Here is an 18623-nt window from a genome sequence, read left to right as displayed (position 1 = left end):
GATGAAGGTGCAACATCTTCAACCTCTTCAACAACTTCAACAGAAGTTGTCTGTTGCTAATATCAACTAGAAAAAAGAACCCCAAAACAGGACTTTTTTTTTGCCAGCATGGCTGCATTCACACAGTGCATTTTTGGAAGCAGTGGTAGTAACAGCTTGGAGGTAAGGGGGTTGTTTGGGATTTCTTTTGCTGCACTCTCAGAGAACATTGCTGCACTGGCTAAACGCAGAAACATAAACTAGGTCCTCCTTGGCGTCACCCCTCACAGGTATCATTGATGATGATCTCGAGAACCTCCTGGATTGCTTGTCCCCTGCCGTGCTGTCCCTCCAGCAGCTCTCAGGACAGTTGAAGTCCCCCATGAGGACCAGGACCTGCGGACACAAAGCTGCTCTCACCTGTCTGTAGAGTCCCTCAGCCACTTGTTCCTCCTGGCCAGGCAACCCGTAACAAACACCTACTAAAATGCCACCCTCACCTGTCTCCTCTTTAATCCCCACCCATCCCTAGGTGAGCTCCTTCCTGAAGAGCCTGCATCTCCCTGTTGCAGCGCTCTGGTCACGGGGACCATCCCACCACATCTCCATGATCCCAGCCAGGTGGTAGCCCCGCAGCTGCACGCAGGTCTCCAGCTCCCCCGGTTTATTCCCCGTGCTGCAGGCACAAGCACCCCAGCACGTTGACTTCCTAGAAATGGTTTGGGGGATTTGTCCATGACAGCACCTTATAAGCACTTCTTTGCTCACATGCAAATGCTGAAGGTGACACCATTAAGCCGTTTTGTTGATTTTGTGATCCCTTCCCATCACATCACCCAGGCCCTTTGCTTGTTGACCCTCTCTGTCACTCCCTCCCAGGCTGCTGGTTACTCCATCCCTCCCCGTTGTTCCCAGCACTTGTGGTTAGCTGGGAAACAGGGGAGAGACTCCTTTAAACTCACTGCTCTAGAAAAGTTGTTCTGCATTATACAGAACTTCAGCTGAAATCTTATGCCAGGGCTAGTCAGTCACTGAGAGTTTAATTACACAGACGTTGCCGCCATACAAAAGTTGTGTTGACATAAGCTATATTGATTTGGTTATGTCAATATGACTACCTTTTTTTATGTCCAAGTTATGGACACATCCTCCTCTAGCTTCTGCTAGCTGAGAAGGCTACAGCTCCCCATGGGGTGTGGCACATACAAACCCACATACACTGGATTTTCCGTGACCATACTCAATATTTTTTGCAGAATTTCCAGACAGCTACGGCCAAACCAAACAGATAACACTCCAGATAAATGCTCCGTCCTTTAATTCTGCTGAATGGAAATTTCCAGGGAGAAGGAGAAGAGAGCATTTGTGTTTCTAGCTGTGCTAAACAACTTGTTAGGGGGAAGACACGAGGTTGAGAGGAGTTAACCTCTTCAAAGTCCATGTCCTCAAAACGGCGAGCCGAAAAGCCTTTGCCAGGGACTGCAGTGATACTTGCTGCCACTGAAGGGAGACAGAAGAAAGGGCAAGGAAAGGGCTAAAAGCCCTTTCTTTTTTCTCTCCTCTTCAGCACTCACCTGTTTGCTTTCAGGCTGGGTAAGGCTGGAAAGAAGGCAAGGCTCTGGTATGCTGTCAGGACAGGACAGAGCATCCTGTAACACTGAAGCAGCGACAGCCTGGATTTCATTTTCCTGCTGAAGAGGCATGTGGGCAGAGGAGGACATGTGCTACGATGACAATGGGAAATTCCAGCATGGCCTTGGCACAACCGTGCTCAACAGATTTACCCTCTTAAGGCCAGCCAAAAGCGCTGAAGAGGGTTGCTGTCTGACCAGCAGCAAATTCAGAGATTTATGATCCAGAAGACAACACTCCTGGGGCTGTGGTTGGAGCAGGCTCTCACCCAGCATTATCGATACGCTGCTGGGCTCGAGGGACGTGGCAGCTCCACGCAGGAAAAGCCACCACTTCAGTTTGCTGCCCACCCCGCTGAAGAAGTTTCCTCAGGAGTACCTGGTGTGGAGGTTTACCCTGTTCCCAAGTGGTTCTCTTGAGCAACTATCTGCCTACAAAACCAGGACCGATCCCATCTGCATCATAATTTTAAAATGATTGTGAAATTAAATTTTACTGCTGACGTATTAAAAGAAAATCCATTATTGCAGTTTAGACAGTCTTAGCTTGCATGGGATGATGCTGTTTATACTGTGGTAGAATGGACAGAGAGCCACCAGTTCAGGCTCCTTGTATTTTGCAGCAGATGAACCGGGATCACTCAGCAGTAAAATACAGCACAGACAGACGAGAACCTGGCAGAGAAAGCTTTCAGGTAGGAAAATGCTGTGAGAGTTGGTATCTGTATAAAAATAGGGATTCTCCCCAATAAAACTGGCTGAACACAAGCAAACTTTTTTTTTTTTTTTTTTCCAAACAAAAAACTCAAAAGGCAATTTTTTGTTTTGGTTTGGTTTTAATCCTCTGAGAATTTTTTCATCTTTTCAGTAAAATAATTCAAGGGAATAGCTTCATTTAAGGTTTCATTACCAGCAACCAAAACAACAATATTTTTCATGGATAAACATGAAATTTCAAAGAATCCCACTACCTTTGCAGAGAATTGGCTTCCATCAAAAAATGAGCTTTTGTCAAAATCTCCCTTCCATGAAATCAAGACAAACGGATCATTTGAGCGGGATTGGATTTTAGCTGAATTCCAGTTTGCTTTGAGGAACATGCCCTCCTGTGGGTATCTGTTACAGCTGCAGCAAATGTGCCTCTTTGCGAGCAGGCTTAGTTTCTTCTCTTTCTTTACCAACAGCTTTCTTAAATAAGGCTGCTTCCCCCAGACCCACCTCGGCACTGGACGGGCTGAGAGGGACGAGATCTGGCTTAAACAACAGGTTGCAAGAAACAAGGAAAAATTAATTTCAGCGATCAACTTGACATGAGAAGTGTCAGACAGGTCCCAAGTTAAAAATAACAGCCCTGCGATTACTCCCTGGGTTCCCAGGAGGGAATTGGCTAACTTCCAAGGTTTGTAGAACTTTATCAAAGGTGCTGGGCATTATCAGGAATTTCGGGATAGTGCTGGCAGGGTACAACAAGATAGGCAATCTTTGCTTTGGGTTTCATACCATCATTGACACTTTGGAAAGAAGAGGAGCACATCCAAATGTGTTTTACATTTCTTCTGCAGAGGTCTAGATGCTGTGCAGTTCAGAATCGTGCCCTAAAAACTGAATATGTTGCAGGTGGTACAAAACTGGGAAGGACTGCAGGCACTTCTGAAGGATTTCATTAAGCTCTTAGTAAATCCGAGGGATGACTCAAAATAAGCATGATGCAATACAATATGGCCAAATGCAAAGTATGGTGCTTAAGCAGGAATAAGTGACCACAGTATTGCAGGATCAAAAGTAACTATTTATGTAGTGTTTCTGTAGGACAGGCCTGGATTTTTCTTACAAAACCAGAGGGTTGTTTAATTTAGAAAACGAGATTGCAGGAAGAAATGAGAACAATCTTCAAACACACCAGAAGGAGATATTAAGAAAAAGATATTAATTTGGTCTCCACTTCCCATGGTAAAGGTGGATATCTATGTGCATTAGATGACTTCTCAAAAATTATTCCATCTCTGTTTTCTGTTTTGCTTCTTATTAAGCAGTGACACCCTCACCTAAAAGTTGATATTTCTAAATATCCTTGGCTTAAGGGTCTACAACCCATTAAGAGAACATCTTACTTTTCTTTGAAGCTTTTCAAAATCTCACCTGGCACGTCCTTGGTACTCAGGCACAAAACTCTCTGAATTTTTCCAGTATAACTCTCATAGTAACCTACTGAAAGCAGGTATAGTAACCCCAAATCTGCAGACAGACCAAATGCTAACCAGCAAGTCCAGTCTCTTCAGTCTATATTGCTTCGCTCAGTCACTTTCTCTCCGTCTCTCCCTTTTCCAGTAACTCTTTTCCTGATATGTTAGGTAAGAAAACTAATAATCCTGCGGCATTTGGAGCTGGCTGTGTTATTGGAGTCTCCATGGGTACAAATTCCACACACTTCCTTGGCTTAGGCTGGGACATACTTTTCAGAAAACGTTACAGAAAAAATACATCATAAAAGCTTTTTTATTGCATGTCAATAAGGTGATCCTTGAAATCTTGAAATGTCTGACAGGGATTTTTCAAAGCAATTGAAAAGTGTATGTGGTGATTCTGCTGGGTTTAAGTGGGTAAAATAAAAACAACAAAACCCCCACAAACAAAAGTATTTCGTAAAGCTTTATAAAAAATGGTGCTTTCCTTGGCAGTACCTGCCTTCAAAAACCATAGAGAAGAACTGAGGCCGACCTAGAGCTCATGTTGGTTTTCATTACGCAGCCCTTACTGCCAGAGTTAAAATAAACAAGAGAGGATGTGGGGAGCAGAGCATCTCCCTCTCCTGTGATTAAAGCAAGTGTCTTAGCCACCTCAGATCTATCCATCATTTCAAACTTAAGAAAAATGGCCAGGATATGGGCCTGGGTCAGGCCAGCTCTGAAGAAGCAAGGTTGATGTGTGTTAGTGGGAGATGTAATTACCTGCAGTAAGAGGAAGGACACATCCTCACTTGTTTTTAAAGCTCTCCCTCCATTCCAAAGGAGCAAAACTGTATTTAATCTTAACCACAAAGCCATGCTGGGCTCACCATCCTCATAATACTATCAAGACTCTTTGGTTGCAAAGATAAACCTCTTAGAATTTGAACAATGGAACCATCTTAATTATCAGATATGTTTGTATTTGTCACCTATTACGAATGCAAGGTGAAAAAGAGAAAAATCACAATAATAGAAGTCTTTCCTTCACTGTCTCTCTCCCAGGGACAGACACAAAACTCAGCTTGCATTAAATACCAGAAAACAAGAGAATTTGGGAATTCTTTGCAAAAAGATTGGGACAAGATGGCTCAGCACTCACTAGGGTTCTTGGAACTACTTAATATTAATTTCCAAGAGAGTTGCTTTAACTACCTGGAAAGGTTTGTACACGCTGATTTATTTTTATAGGAATCTGTATCCAGAGGAGCATCCCAGCTCTGCAGGGGCAGAATTTGTGATGCCCACTACAAAAAGCCTGTTTTTCCCCCAAAAATGAAGGAATAAAAGCCATCCTTATGGATAGATGTTGCTCTGTAGGCATTCAGGACACCCGCCGCTGCCTTGCTGGTGAGGCCAGGCACTCATGTCCAGACTGGAAATGTGAGCCTGACGCTACAAATCCCGTCCTTCACACAGCCCAATCTTTCGAGTCTCTCCTGGTCACTCAGGGGAGGGATTTTGAGGAAACTCCACCTGAAATCTGCGGAATTTCCAGCCTGAACCATTTCCAGGAGGGCAGAGGATGTCCGTGCTGGATAACACCGATTCTCACCGCAGGCGTAGCGGGGATGTTCATTTAAGGGGAGAAAGCACAGAGCCAAAGTAGCCGCTGCTTTTGCAATTCTCCGCGTCCAGAGACTATAGTTTAGGCTTTATTTTCTCTCCACCACCACCATAAAAACATCAGTTACATCTTTCCACCCATAAGCAGGTGCTGTGTGGGTTTTCCCGGGTGCAGTATCCCGAAGCCTTCTCACGCTGCACATGTGCAGAGGTAGGTATCTGCTGGATGACCGGATTCTGCACGTTTTCCGGCCGAGCGCGGGTGCTGGGAGCCGTTCCCGGGTTGCCGGCAGTTGGCAGATGTCTCCTCCGGACTCGCTGCGGCTCCGCACGGAGCTCACCCAAAACCGCGTTGGCTGCCGCGGCCGTTCGGGGATCGAGCCGGGCGCTTCGTGGCCCTTCGCCCGTTCTTTAAAACCTTCGACGGATGCTCCATCAAGAAGCACTTGCTGGTAGTTGGATAATTTCACGTCATGGGGCACCGATGCTGTTTCAGTCCTTATCCATCGCAGCCCCTAACCGAGCTCCATCTGCTGCTGGTGCCCCACAGCCCCTGCTAAAATTTGCACCCAGCCAGGACCCCAGGCCCCTGTTTCTCCATCAGCTCCCATATATTAACCCCCCACCACCCCCCACCCCCCCCCCGCCTTTGTTGGCTGTGACTTCACAGCCGGTCGCTATGGAAACGGTTTGATATTGTGGGGAACTGGGAGCTCAGGGAGGGAGAAACCAGCTGCAACTGGGAGAAACCCCCCAGCCCGCCCGTGTGCCGGCCGGATTTGTGCCGTCGCCCGGGAGTCAACGGGAACTTTTTAATATTTAATAGAGGAAAAAAAAAAAAAACTTTTTTTTTTTTTTTTTTCACCAGAGCGCGGGGTTCACAGGGCCGGCGCTCTCCGCCCCTCCGCGCCCCGTGCCACGCCCCCCCGCCCCGCCCCGCGCTGGGCCGCCAAAGCGCGCGCCAACTCTCCGCCCCGCCCCCTTCCCCCGCCGCCATTGGTCCACCCCCGCCTCCTCCCGCCCCTCCGCCGACAGACAGCCGCGCGCACCAACCGCCGGCGGCACCGTGCGGTGGAGGAGCGGGAGGGGCACGCCCCTCCCCTCTCCCTTCCCTCCCCAATCCCCTTTCCCGCGGCGGGGTGGGCGGGGCCGGGCGGTGACGTGAGGGGAGAGGGTAGCAACAGTTGCCTCGAGACCCGGCGCCAGGCGCCATAGTGACCGTAGCCCTGGAGACTGTTACTTGCCAACGGGAGCAACGCGCGGCCCCGGCGGCCGGAGCCCAGCGCAGCCCGCGGCGCCCGGCGGGGAGGGCAGGTGAGCGGGGGGGGGGGGAGGCGGACGGACGGACGGACGGACGGACACACAGACACACACCCCCCGCTGAGCGGGCCCGCGCCGGGATGGGTGGGACGCGTACACACACACGCGGGGGTCGCTGAGGCAGCCGATGAGGGGACCCCCCCCCCCCACACACACACACACCCCCCTCACAGTCCCGGCTCTCCGGAGCGGCCGCCGGCTTCGCGCCTCGGAACGTTCCCCCCCCACCCCACGCCCCGGGGTCCCGCCCGGGGCTCCCCGCGGTGCCGCCCCCGGGAAGTTGGGAGCGGCGGCGCGGCCGGGCGGAGCGGGGGAGGCGGCACCTCCTCCCTTCCCCCGCCCGGCGGCACCGCCCGCAGCCCGGCGGGGCCCCCGCTCCGCGCCCTGCCCGGGAACCCGCGGCCCAAACCCGCCTCTCGCCTTCGGCGTGGCGGGGCCGGGGGTGGGGGGGGGGGGGGTTGGACACGACGACACACACGGACACACACACAGCATCCCTCCCGCGGTACCGAACTTCTCCCCGGCTCCTTTTTTTTCCTCCAACTCCGAGCATCAGGTTCGGTTGGGAACAAACCGCGGCTGCTCCAGACCCCGGCGGGCTCCGTGTCCCCCCCCCCCCCCCCCCGCCCCGCGGCGTTGTGAGCTTGCCAGTGCTGGTGAGAGTTGGGAAGAGGGGACAGAGGCCAGCCCGCCCCTCTGCCGCCGTGTTGAGAAGCTTGCACACCTCTTGTGTTGTCTCCGTTTCCCCCCGGGCACTTTTCCTAGTGTTACTAGGGTTGATTTCAATTCCAGTTTATCTCTTTCGTTTGCCAGAGCTCTGAAATCCCAGCACTGGCTTTCTTGTCGGTCTTAGAAACGAGCGAAAATTGCAGTAGGACCTATTTTTAAGCATCTGCCGTCTATTCTTGACTTGGTTTCTCCTGTTTGTTTTGAATAAAGTATGTTGTAAAACAAGACTCATCTCCCGTTAAAGCAGGATTTTGTGTATGTATGTGCCTATTTCAAGCGTGAGTTCCTGCAGTGTGATTAAATCTTTCCATTCTTTTTACTTAGATGCTGCTCTAAATTGGTTTTGCTATTGAAAGAAGCAAAGCTTACTAATTAAAGAGCAAAGTGGAATAAATAATAATTTTATTAAATCTATTTTATGTTTCCTTGCATGGAATAGCCTTAAACTGACCACACTCAGCTTCAGATTCATTTGTTAGTCAACGCTTTTTTTCATCTGCTTCTGCCCAAACTTTTCAACTCACCATCTTGGTTACAAATCATTTGAGAATAGAGAGTAATTGCTGGCTGACAAAAAGAAGAAAAATCAGTCTTAATACTATAAATCTTAAGCTCCCAAAGACTGGGTCTCCTTCTTTGCTTCTGCTGTTTGACTATTCTGTGTGAGTTTGCTTCCGTCAGTTTAAGATTAATTTGGTCTTGCTTCAGGTTTTCTTTTAAAGTTACCCATCCAGTGAAAGGCTGTCTATGGAAGGGGAAGCATCCTGGAAGGCTGTCTCATGGTTACCTATTTCAGGAGGGGTTGAATCAGCCTCTGAAGGTATCTTTGTTGAGGGAGTCCAGGATAAGCAAAGTTTGGCTTCTAGATAGCTGAAGTCAGATGCAGAAAAACCCACACTTGTAGGACCAAATTGTGGGTATCGGATATCTGACATCGGAACTGAGATGTGGCAGCTCTGACACTGATGCTCGTTTCATTTTGAAAATCTTACTTTGTATTTTAAAAAACCAACGCATCCAACTGGTTCTTTACCTTTCAATATTGCTGTCCCATGGGATGTGAAATTTATTTGAATTTTGTGAGATGTTCTGCATTTGCCCTTCAGTGTATATGGATGTAGGCATGCTCTGCTTTTCTTTTTTTTTTGCTTTAAGCCTTTTAGAGTTCATGTTCTCAAAGCTGTTCCTGTACCAGTGAGGTTTGGAAATACTCGTCTTTTTAAACAGAATCTGGGTTCTCAGGTAATTAGAGGATCTTGGCCTTAAGGGTGGAAGCACACACAAATGCAAGCGAGGGGTTGACAACCGGAATTTCTTTGTCCCTGTTTGCTTTTTGCAAAACAGGAATGATCCCAGTGCATTCGTGGCTAAGAGCATCCGCTGTCACAGAGGAATGGAAGAGCCAGGTCGGTCAGACTTCACATGGGGCTCCCACAGGCAGTCCCTGCTTTGCATTTCCCTGCTGTGCCATTTGCATCTCATGAATTCCGCTCATAGTACCGTGTCCCTCTCCTGGGGCCCTGCGTGCCAGCTCTGGTGGCTGTGGAAGGGTCCGAGCGAGTGTCAAATCCCAGCGCTGTGCTACAGCAACCGGAGGGGGTGTAAGGCGTGCAGGCAACTCGCTGGGTGCCGTGACCATGGCCCAGCGCTGCAAATTCCCCCTCAGCATCGGAGCTGCCCTTTCAGAGAGGGTGTTTTGTAGGTTTGGCATAGAAATTTGTGGGTTTGGCATGTAAATGGAGGCCCATCTTCATCAAGGGACTTGGCACCACGTGTCCTGTTGAGTCCTGGCTGGGAGGGAGGGAAGGGGTCGCCCATCTCAAGACTTAAGGCTGAGCACAGTTCAGAGAGGGTAGCTGTTAAACCCTGTGTTATATACGTGAAGGCACATTAGAAATACGCTTTCTGTATATTTTTCCATGTGTAAATCTGAAATGGTGATTTAAGGCCATAATTGTGGAAGTCACAAGCAGTCAGTGCCACGGATGTCGTGTGTCCTGGGTATCTGTTGGGGTAAATTCTCCAGCTGAGAGTATTCATTGCCACTAAAAGTCACCTCTGTACTTGTTACCCTCTGTCACAAAACGTCTTCAGGGCTGCCATAAATGTAAAGCCTCAGTCAGTGGTTAATAACTGTAGCTTTTCCTAGCTCGATCGCAGTAAAATAGATGGCGCCAGTCATTGTCTTTAAATAGTCTCATGCTTGTAACACCTCAGAGCATTGACAGCTGTTATGTTTAATCACAACATGTTTTCGCTTTTAATACAGGCCTGTAAACATAGCCGTTTTAATGTATTCTAGCATATTTTCCTTGTTCAGTTTTAGTACTCCAGAGCTAAAAGCGTCCTGCGGCGTGCAGAGTCACAGCGCAGGGAGGGCAGTGCTGATTCAACAGGCGTATCTTACCCCTCAGCTTCTCGGCCAAAGTTTCTGCTGGAGGCTGCTGAGTTATATTTAAACCAAGTTTTCCCCTCTTTCCGTCCCTCAAAACAAATGCCAGCGCCGTCAAGGGCTGGGCGCCCGCCAGCTGGAGCGAAGCGCTGCCCGGCCAGCGCTTGCCGTGGGTGCTGCGGAGAGGAGCCCTCGCCTCCCCCCGTGTCACTGCATGCAGCTCCGTGATCCCGGATTATGTTTCTGATATTTGAACCATATGCAAGGTTTCCTTCTGTAATCTGCGTTTTGAGACTCTGTATTTTGTCTTATTGGGACTGGCAGTTCTTTATTCCTGTGTTCAAACATTCACAAATCCACCTTATTGTCTAAGAATGTGCTGGCTTTCTCACGTTAGGCTGTTTCTGTCTAAACAGCATATGAACTAATTATGCCATAAATACATAAACAGACAACAAAACATTTCTTCAGCGCATGCCATGTACCCATTAACATGATGAACAAAGAGGAATTTTTTCATACAGGGCACTACCTACAGCAAATCACCCTTCTTAACACCAAAAGCACAGAGGCAATTATTGCAGTGCCCATCAGTACACAAAATGTTTCCAGTTAGGGGGAAAGGGAAAATAAAGGAACCACCACTTTCAGTTTTGGGTCATGTTTTTATGAAAGATGGCTATGTTTACATCTCACCCAGCTAAAACAGAAGGACTAGAAAAGTTTAAATTTGTGTAATTAAGCTGACTTGCTAAAACAATATTTAGTGATGTGTAGACGTGTGATTTCATGTCAATGAATGCAGAAATCTTCTGATCATATTCTTTCTTACGACACTCAGGGGGGTTAAGCAGCATCTATCCAGCATTAAATTTACAAGGAGTATTTTAAATTGCAACAGAAGCAAAAGCCCTCTCAAACAGAACTTTATAAACTGTTTTGTTTTGTTGCTCTGGAATGACACAGGAGTTAAGAGCTGTAGAAATGCCAAATGAAGGCAACTGATAAGCTTGCTTTTTTTTCCCTAAATTAGATTTCTATTAAGAATTTCTGAGCTTCATAAATACTGAAGGAGTCTCAGCATAGTACAAATGTGTCGTAGTGGTGAAGCTCTGAGAGATTAACAATTGAACATGGCAGTTGCTTTCAAAGAAACAGGGGTCACAATGCTGTGCCAATGATGACTTTATATAAACCAAATGCAAAAAAACCCAACCAACCAAACCACAGATTCTTTGTTTTCCTGTCACAAATCAAGCCTCTGCTGAAGGAAGTCCTCCATGTCTCTAGCAAGAAGCTGACGGAAGTAATAATTACATTGACTGCAGCAATATTCCTTGCTGATGCATCATGTAATTAATTGATGCATATTATGACCGTCCAGTCTCCACGAATCATTTTCTTCTGTTTGAGGTGGTTCTCTGGCTTTATGTGCAGGAATGTCTGAATGTGTCTGAGGACAAGCGACAGCAGGTACCTGCATGTAGGCTGTGATGAAGCCCAGCAGTTTGAGACACGTCCCTGTCTTTTGTGGCAGGGTGACTTCATGCTCAGACTTCTTCAGGGCATCTCCAGCTTTCACAAAGTTTCTAGTCCTTACAAAGAGAATGCAGAACACAACCAGAAACAAAGTGAAAGCAGGAGGCAAGACAGCTTCTGCGGATGCCACCGTGTCCAAGATGTGTGTAGCAGCATCTCTCCAGAGAGGTCAGGAGCAGCTTTTTGGGAGTTGTCCTGCTGCCCCTCTCGGGGCAGCCCAGGCGGAGCTGGCAGAAGCACTTTTCTGTTGCTTGCTGCATCGATGCCATGAATTTTGCTACCGTCCGTAGTGCCGAAGGGGTGTGTGTTTCTCTTCTGCGCCCTTGCCAGCTGACGTTCTGTTGTGAGAAATCCACAGTGTGGGTCAGGGTTTCCAAAACGCTGCCTGCTCAGCTGTGCTCATAGGAAAGGATTTGTGTTGTACTGTGGTACGTGGCAGCAAGCTCGGGGCTTCAGGGCAGGACCTGCCTCCAGTCCTGCTGCCTCCTCTCTGAGCTCTTGGTGTTCTCCAGATAGAGACGTTTGCATGTGAAATTGTGTTTTCCCATCCCTTCTAGAGAAGAGGTTCAGGGTTGGGTTTACTTTTCTCCCGTGCCGTTCTGGAGTAGACATTTTGCCTTTCCTGTTGGGAACCGAATCCATGCTCGTGTGCACTGGCAGACGTGCGCTGCAAACCCGTGCTCATCTCCTTTGCAGGCGTGCTCTGGATGAGTGAATCCTTGGAAAGTCCACGTGGCATGAGTGAATCTGGGGTAAAGAAAGTTGATTCTGTCTCCATAGCTGAATTTTGTAAGTGTCCAACTCATTTGGAAGCACTAGCATCAAATCAAGACTGAATCTATGTGGTGATGCACCAGTTATTCAGGGGTTTGTCTGAGATTACATGGCTGGTGGTTCTTTGAGGTTAATGCAAGGCAAAGGGCCCCTACTGAACTGAGCTGGTAATTAAGGGTGCTCCTTCTTTTGGACATGTCACTAGTTAAGACTGATAAGAAACATCAGGGGAAGAGAGAAAGGAAAAGGTGCAGGTGGAATGATTATAAGCAAACAACCTAAGCATAATAAGCAATTTCCTTAGCTGCCACCTAGTCAGTCATTGTGAGACTATTCTTCAGTATCAGCTTAAGATCCCATTGCCACCATGACAACCCTGGAACTGTTCTGGATAATTTCTGGCTTTACACCCAGCTGATCAAACATTCACCTTGTTTGGGGAATTATATTAGTTATTCTATTTCTTCTAGTCTCTGGTGGAGGGTATCTGGGATGCTGGGAGTTCAGCGGGTTTTAGAAAAAGGAACCTCGTGCTGCCAGATAAAACCCCTAGACTGGCCTGCCTTTGTGTAGCTGAGCAGGTATACTTTACAAGCACTGGGTTTTTTTTCTTAAAATAGTGCTACAGTGATTAGAGAAACCAGGGCACCGAGCATTTAATTTTTATTATAATCATGTACGTCCAGCAGCCCTAGACCATGGCGTAGTGATGGCCTGAATACAACACTGGTTGAAGTTATTCTAGTCACTTGATTTGGAAAGGTTATTTACAGAGGATGCACGTGTCTTCTAGAATGGCACAGTCTAGATGATCTGAGCACGTTGCATCTGGTGATCGCTTTTGCACAGAGGATTTCCCATGTTTTGTTGCTCACAGGACTAGATGCTGATGTAGTGGAGCTCTAGTCAGCTCGTGTGAAAAGGCCTTTTTCTTTTCCCTGCTTGGCTTTCTCAAAGATCTCACACTGAGCTGAACCAGTGCTTGATGATGTGTGGGCTGGATTAGTGCTTGTTGTCCCTAGGACAGGTCCAGAGGGCTTTACAGCCTGGTAATGGACAAATTCATAATTAAACAGTTACTTAAGCATCCTTTACTCGGTGTATAAACGAGGCTGTGGGACTGGTTAACAAGGCGCAGGGACAGTAACTGCAAATGTGAATGGCATTGCTCTCCCCATCGCCTCACGGCCGTGGTGGGAGAGGGTTTCAGCAGTGCCCAAGGACAGAGCAGAGTCACCACCTGGACAAAGCCAGGCTTTGCTGAGAAGGGTGGAGAAGGCAGCCTGTCCTTCCCAAGCCGTGGATCACTGCCTCCCACGGGCGAGCGCGCCTGTTCGCCACTGCTCGGCCCGCCCTTGCCAGTCGGCCGCAAGCTTGGCCGCCCGAGGAGGGAAGCGAAAGGCGGCAGCTGGAGACGGGTGTGATTCGGTGGACGAAGGGCCCATCTCCACGCAGCTCGGGCACGCTCACGGGGAGCACGGATGATGGGTGGATCCTGCACAGAGCTGGATATTCCCGTTAGTTCAGCCAGATCTGGGGCCTTCCTGGCAAGCGGGCGGTGGTTTTGTATTTTCTCTTACCCAGACCGTTCCTGTTTGGACAGTAAAGAGTGCATAGCCTCTGATAAGGTGAAGCTTGCAGAAAGCTGGGAGGAAGCAAGTGCTGAGATAAGACCACCCTCTCAGTGTGTTGTAGGTACACTGTTAGTGTTGTCACCTCGCTGGTCAGTGCAAGGATGTCTTTCTCCTTTTTAATCCTCCCCTGAGCTGTCTCATACAGTCAAAAAAAACCAACTTGAAATCCATCTCTGGGCTGTGAAACGTGGGACTATAGAACTATAGACCAGTTCTGTCTAATTTATCTTCAGTCCTTACATTTAAACAAAATATTTTATGTGCTGTTTAAACCACCACCCCATTTCCCCCAAAAGAAGATGAAATGCAGATATTTTCAAATATTCGTGAACTTAAATGACCAATCGTGGGAGGAAATTCTTCCTAGCAAATATTTATTCTTCTTAATATGATAGATGTGCACCATTGTTCAGAAGACTTGCACCTGCCAGGAAAGTGAAATATCCCTCACCCAGGTCCTAAAACTCTTGAAGAAACTTGGGCTTGCATGTAGGCTAACTGTCATCCACAGTTGTTTGAACTCAGAATGCAGATTTTTTTCTCTATTAATTACCTTCCCCCAAACCATAAATACAAAATTCACCCTTCGTGATTTAGGCAACAGCTCTGTTACATTCACCTGCTGAGGCTGGCAACCTTCAGCACTCTGACCGGAGCTGGGCATTTCAAAAGCAAAGGTTGTTCCTACTTACGGCTTAGCCTAGAGATCTCTTGGTGTAATGTTTTCCTTTAGGAATAGCATTTACTAGGGTAGTTTCCATAAGATTGCTCCCAACACCGTGATCAGATAATATTCACCAGATAGGAGCCACTGGCGGGCAGGAAGCACTTAGATGGTTAGAACTGCTGCTTGCTGTGCTAATAAATGGACTTATTTAAATTTCAGAGTATTGTCTTGTATGCTGCAACCATTAGAGATAATTGTGTAAGGTAAGGAGTTGTGAGCCAGATAATTCATGTTTCAAATTATACTGGAGCAGCAAAAGTGCTTTTTTATTCTTACCACTGATGTTTTCCACATTTTCATTCTTCCCAATCTCGATGTTGCTCAGAACTTAATCTTTAAAAACAGCCAAAAAACAACAACAACATAAAAAACCAACTTGTTTTTCGATTAAAAGTGCAGTCAACATTTCTATAATATTTAATAAACAATGTGTTCCCAGATATTTACCTGGCTACTGAAATTTTGAGTCAGTTCATTATTTAATCTTTCTGGAGGCAGAGACACTGAGTAGAAATAGCTTATTTTAGACTTATTATCTGTTATCAGTTAAACCCCATAAATGTTGGAGCTGTTGCAGTGCCAGGAAGACCCAATGTACCCTGCCAATCCCTTATCCTGGGTGCGGTGCAGCGGGGGCCAGTCTGCCCCAAAGTGCTCACAGTGCTTTCATGGGAGGGCCAGAGCGAAGATTCTCTTAGGACAAAGATGGGGGGGGGTGAATTATTTAGCACTGGCAGCGTGTTTGATCCGTCACAGAAACCTCCTCTGCAGTCCCCATCCAAGACATTCCAGGGTGATGCCTCATCAGCTGCTGCTGCGTCATCGCCGGGCTGTTGGGAAGGGCTGTCGCCACAGCCTTGCGTTACTAGGGAAGAGCCTGCAAGTAAAGGATCTTTAGGCCACTGAAGACACACAACCCTCCTAGAGATCAGCTTCACTGGGAGCAAACCCCCTCCCGTGCCTTCATGGAGGAAATGCATGACGTGCGGGCTGTCATGTTGGTGCTTAATAAATGACAAACAACGAATTTTCAGAATTGATTTTTTGGGAGTCGGTACTCTGGTTCTTCACATGGTGTGAGGACAGAGCACACACAAGCATGGGCCAGGCGGTGCCTTTCTGTTTATTCTACTCTATCTATTGTCATGGTGGATTACAGCTGAGCCGGGTAGTGGATTGCAGGGCAAGTCTCTCCTAAATACAAACTGTGGACCGGGTACTTTTCTGCATCTTTTTCATGGATGCCGTTGCTCATAAAAACATGATCTGCCTTATTATATTGCTCAGGAATTTTTAAGTCCCTTATTGCCGTCCCGTAGGGAAATGGGCTTTGTCTTTAGCTCCGCAGGTACCATGCAAACTCTGTCTTCACATCCCATTTGTAAAAAGCACTAATCATCACTTCCTTGATGGGGACTGAAAGGAGACGTTTTAATATCAAAACATCTGAGGGTGTACCTGTCACAATAAAATCTTTATGTTTATGCAGTCCCTGGGGCTGTATCTGTATCTGTGTCTGTGGATATACATGTATATTCTATTCTTTTATACACACACATATATATATTTATATATATATGTATATAGAAAAATTCCTGTATACATACATACATATACATTATGATAGAGTGTAGTTCCAAGAGTGCCCATGCGGAAGGATGCTTATTCCACATTTCTGATGCACCTCCTTGCCTCCAGACCCAGTCCTTGCTGGGCTTTCCATGCCACCTTAGACTCTCCTGCAGGACTGTGCTTTGAGGCATATATTAGTCTCTGATCTAGCAAGTCCCATTTTTCCTGATCCAGAATCCACATCTATTGGTACTGTTGAGTCTGTTTGGAAAACCCTGCTTTATTTGTCCTGTGCTTTCATTTCCATTTTCCATTAAGGAAAAATTCAATATCTGTCTTTTTTCCAGGAGCCAGAAAGTTGAGATGGCTAGACTTGTAAGGATTAATATTTGTAAAGTGCTTTGAAATCCTCAGATGATGGCTGCTTTCCTCACTGATCAAAATCACGCAGGCATTTTTTTGGATGGTGTCAATGTTAAAGGTCTTTTTCCAACCTAATTGGAATTAGGATTGGATTCTATCATTATCTCTCAGCTTCATGCCCCCTCAGAATACTTTGTGCAGAGATACTTGCCTGTTACCCCCTGGACAGAGAGAGCAGGGATGGGTGTTGCATGGCTCTGGCTGCTCTGTGTCCTCTTAAGAGAAGCACTCGACATCGTTGCTGGCTTCTCTTTTTTTGGATGTACATGGGAACAGTCCTCCAGGAGAAGCGCCTACTTGTTGGATTTTCCTTCCCTCAGTTTGCTCTCCCTTCTTTAGAGGGCTGGCAGTCTTGCAGGGTGCTAGCTGGTGAAGATGCAAAAACCACGCTCAGAGCCATGTTTTGGTCCTGAAAAATTGAGAGGGTGGGAAACAACTAACCAAGCCCTGGAGAAATTATTGAGAGAATCGCTTTTGGGGAGGAGAGTCACTGGGGGGATTTCTTGCTGAAGTGATTCCAGTATCATTCTTCTGTCTGTTTGACAATCCAAGTGAACACACATGTAGAGTGCTCTCAAAATGTGAATTTTGGAACAGAAATATTCGGGAAGATGAATTATAGATGAGCTAAACTCTTTCGTTCCATGTGTTTCTGCAGCACCCGATGAGAAACACAGGATAGTTCCAGTGACACTCCCTCTCTTTGCACATTTCAAGAGACAATTTATGTTGTGGATTGAATTTTCCCAGCTGTAGTCTAACCTCATGTCCTTAAAACTCATGCTTTTTTCTTAAATGCCACCAAATAACTAAATTAATATATCATACTTTGCAATCTTTATCCATGTTCCCTGAAGAATTACTTAATACTTCGGTGATGAGTCTCTTATTAGTCTATCATTAAGGAATTTTTGTGATAGCTTTCATTTTGGCAGCTGCTTGGTTGAATTTATATTATGGTGTTGGACAACAAAATGTTCCACGGTGAATGTTTTGAATGCATCTCCTGATTTCTAACTGCTTGCTTCATATATGGGGATTGAATTACATGATTAGCTAGAACATTATACAATATTTCTGCTGAAGAAAAGTAAATTGTCTGTGGATTAATTTCTACTTTACACTTCTGGCTTATAGCCATCCTAAGCTAATAGTGAATTAAAAGTTGGTAAGAACTGACAGTCTGTGGCCTCGCTGCAATAATTTTGATACCTCTTTCTCTATCAGGTTTATAAAAATTTTACTCATTTTCTTGCGTCAGAAGGTTAAGGGTTGAGCTACTGCCTGTTGCCTGGAAGCATGATCTTCTCCCAAATCAGCAGTAGCATGTCCTGATCAGTTAAAGAAGGTATTCCATAATATGGTCCAATAATGTAATAACAGAGGATTTTAATTTTAAAAGTCTGCCCCCCTCTTCACCTCCCAGGAATCTTACTCAGCTGGGTACAGCGAGTTGACTGCATTATTCCTTTGAGACAGTAGTGTGTTGAAAACCCATTTTGGAAGGTAAACTTATCTCTGTACTGATGCCATTTTATGAGTTTATAACAACAGTGGGTGTTTTCCCACTGCAGAAGCACAGACAACATTTTCCCTTGGAGACACATGTGCACACACTCGTGGAACTGGAGACTGAGGCTGCAAACACAGGGGTTTTTTTAATTTTCTTTTCTTTTTTTTTTTTTTTTCTCTTTGCAAACGGCTTCTGGCATCATTGCTATAACTGCCTCTTTCCTAGAGACAACAATGTCTCTTGTGAACTTAATATAAACTGCTTGTAGCACTCCTTTGAGTCCATTTCTTGAATCATATCTTTGAAAGATCCCTCTGTAGCTTTGTGTCAGTGTTGGAGGGTGAGCTAGCTGACTTTTTTGGTATATAGTGATTGTGGGAGAAAAAAATCTGATGTGAATGCTCATCTGAACAATGTGCATTATTTCTACTGGAGTGCTTTTTGCCTGAGCAACGTAAGTGCAGATACAGAGAAGATGATGGTGTGTTCTTTTTTTTCCCACCATCTGCAGAAAGTAGAACTTCTCCATTAAGAAAATTAGATTTTTAAAAACTGCTGTTAATGTCTTGATAGCATGTACTCCTCTGACCTATACCACT

General features: G+C 46.4%; 1 protein-coding gene across 6 annotated transcripts in view; it reads left to right on the top strand.

The window, feature by feature from the left end:
* Positions 1-6580: 6580 nt before the first annotated feature.
* RFX2 (regulatory factor X2) overlaps positions 6581-18623 on the top strand; it is a 61797-nt gene continuing 49754 nt past the window's right edge. For 4 of the 6 annotated variants that reach the window (XM_042794957.1, XM_042794956.1, XM_042794955.1 and 1 more), the window contains exon 1: positions 6618-6715. The gene's annotated coding sequence lies outside the window, so the exon portion shown is untranslated. Of the gene's footprint in view, positions 6716-18623 lie in introns of all 6 variants that reach the window. The other 2 variants (XM_042794958.1, XM_042794953.1) reach the window with 2 other exon arrangements.

Source organism: Tyto alba, unplaced genomic scaffold, assembly GCF_018691265.1.
Source record: "Tyto alba isolate M040663 unplaced genomic scaffold, T.alba_DEE_v4.0 Super-Scaffold_20000042, whole genome shotgun sequence".
NCBI classification, from domain to species: domain Eukaryota; kingdom Metazoa; phylum Chordata; class Aves; order Strigiformes; family Tytonidae; genus Tyto; species Tyto alba.
The sequence above is the reverse complement of the archived record's forward strand: the minus strand, read 5'-3'. Positions and strand labels throughout refer to the sequence as shown.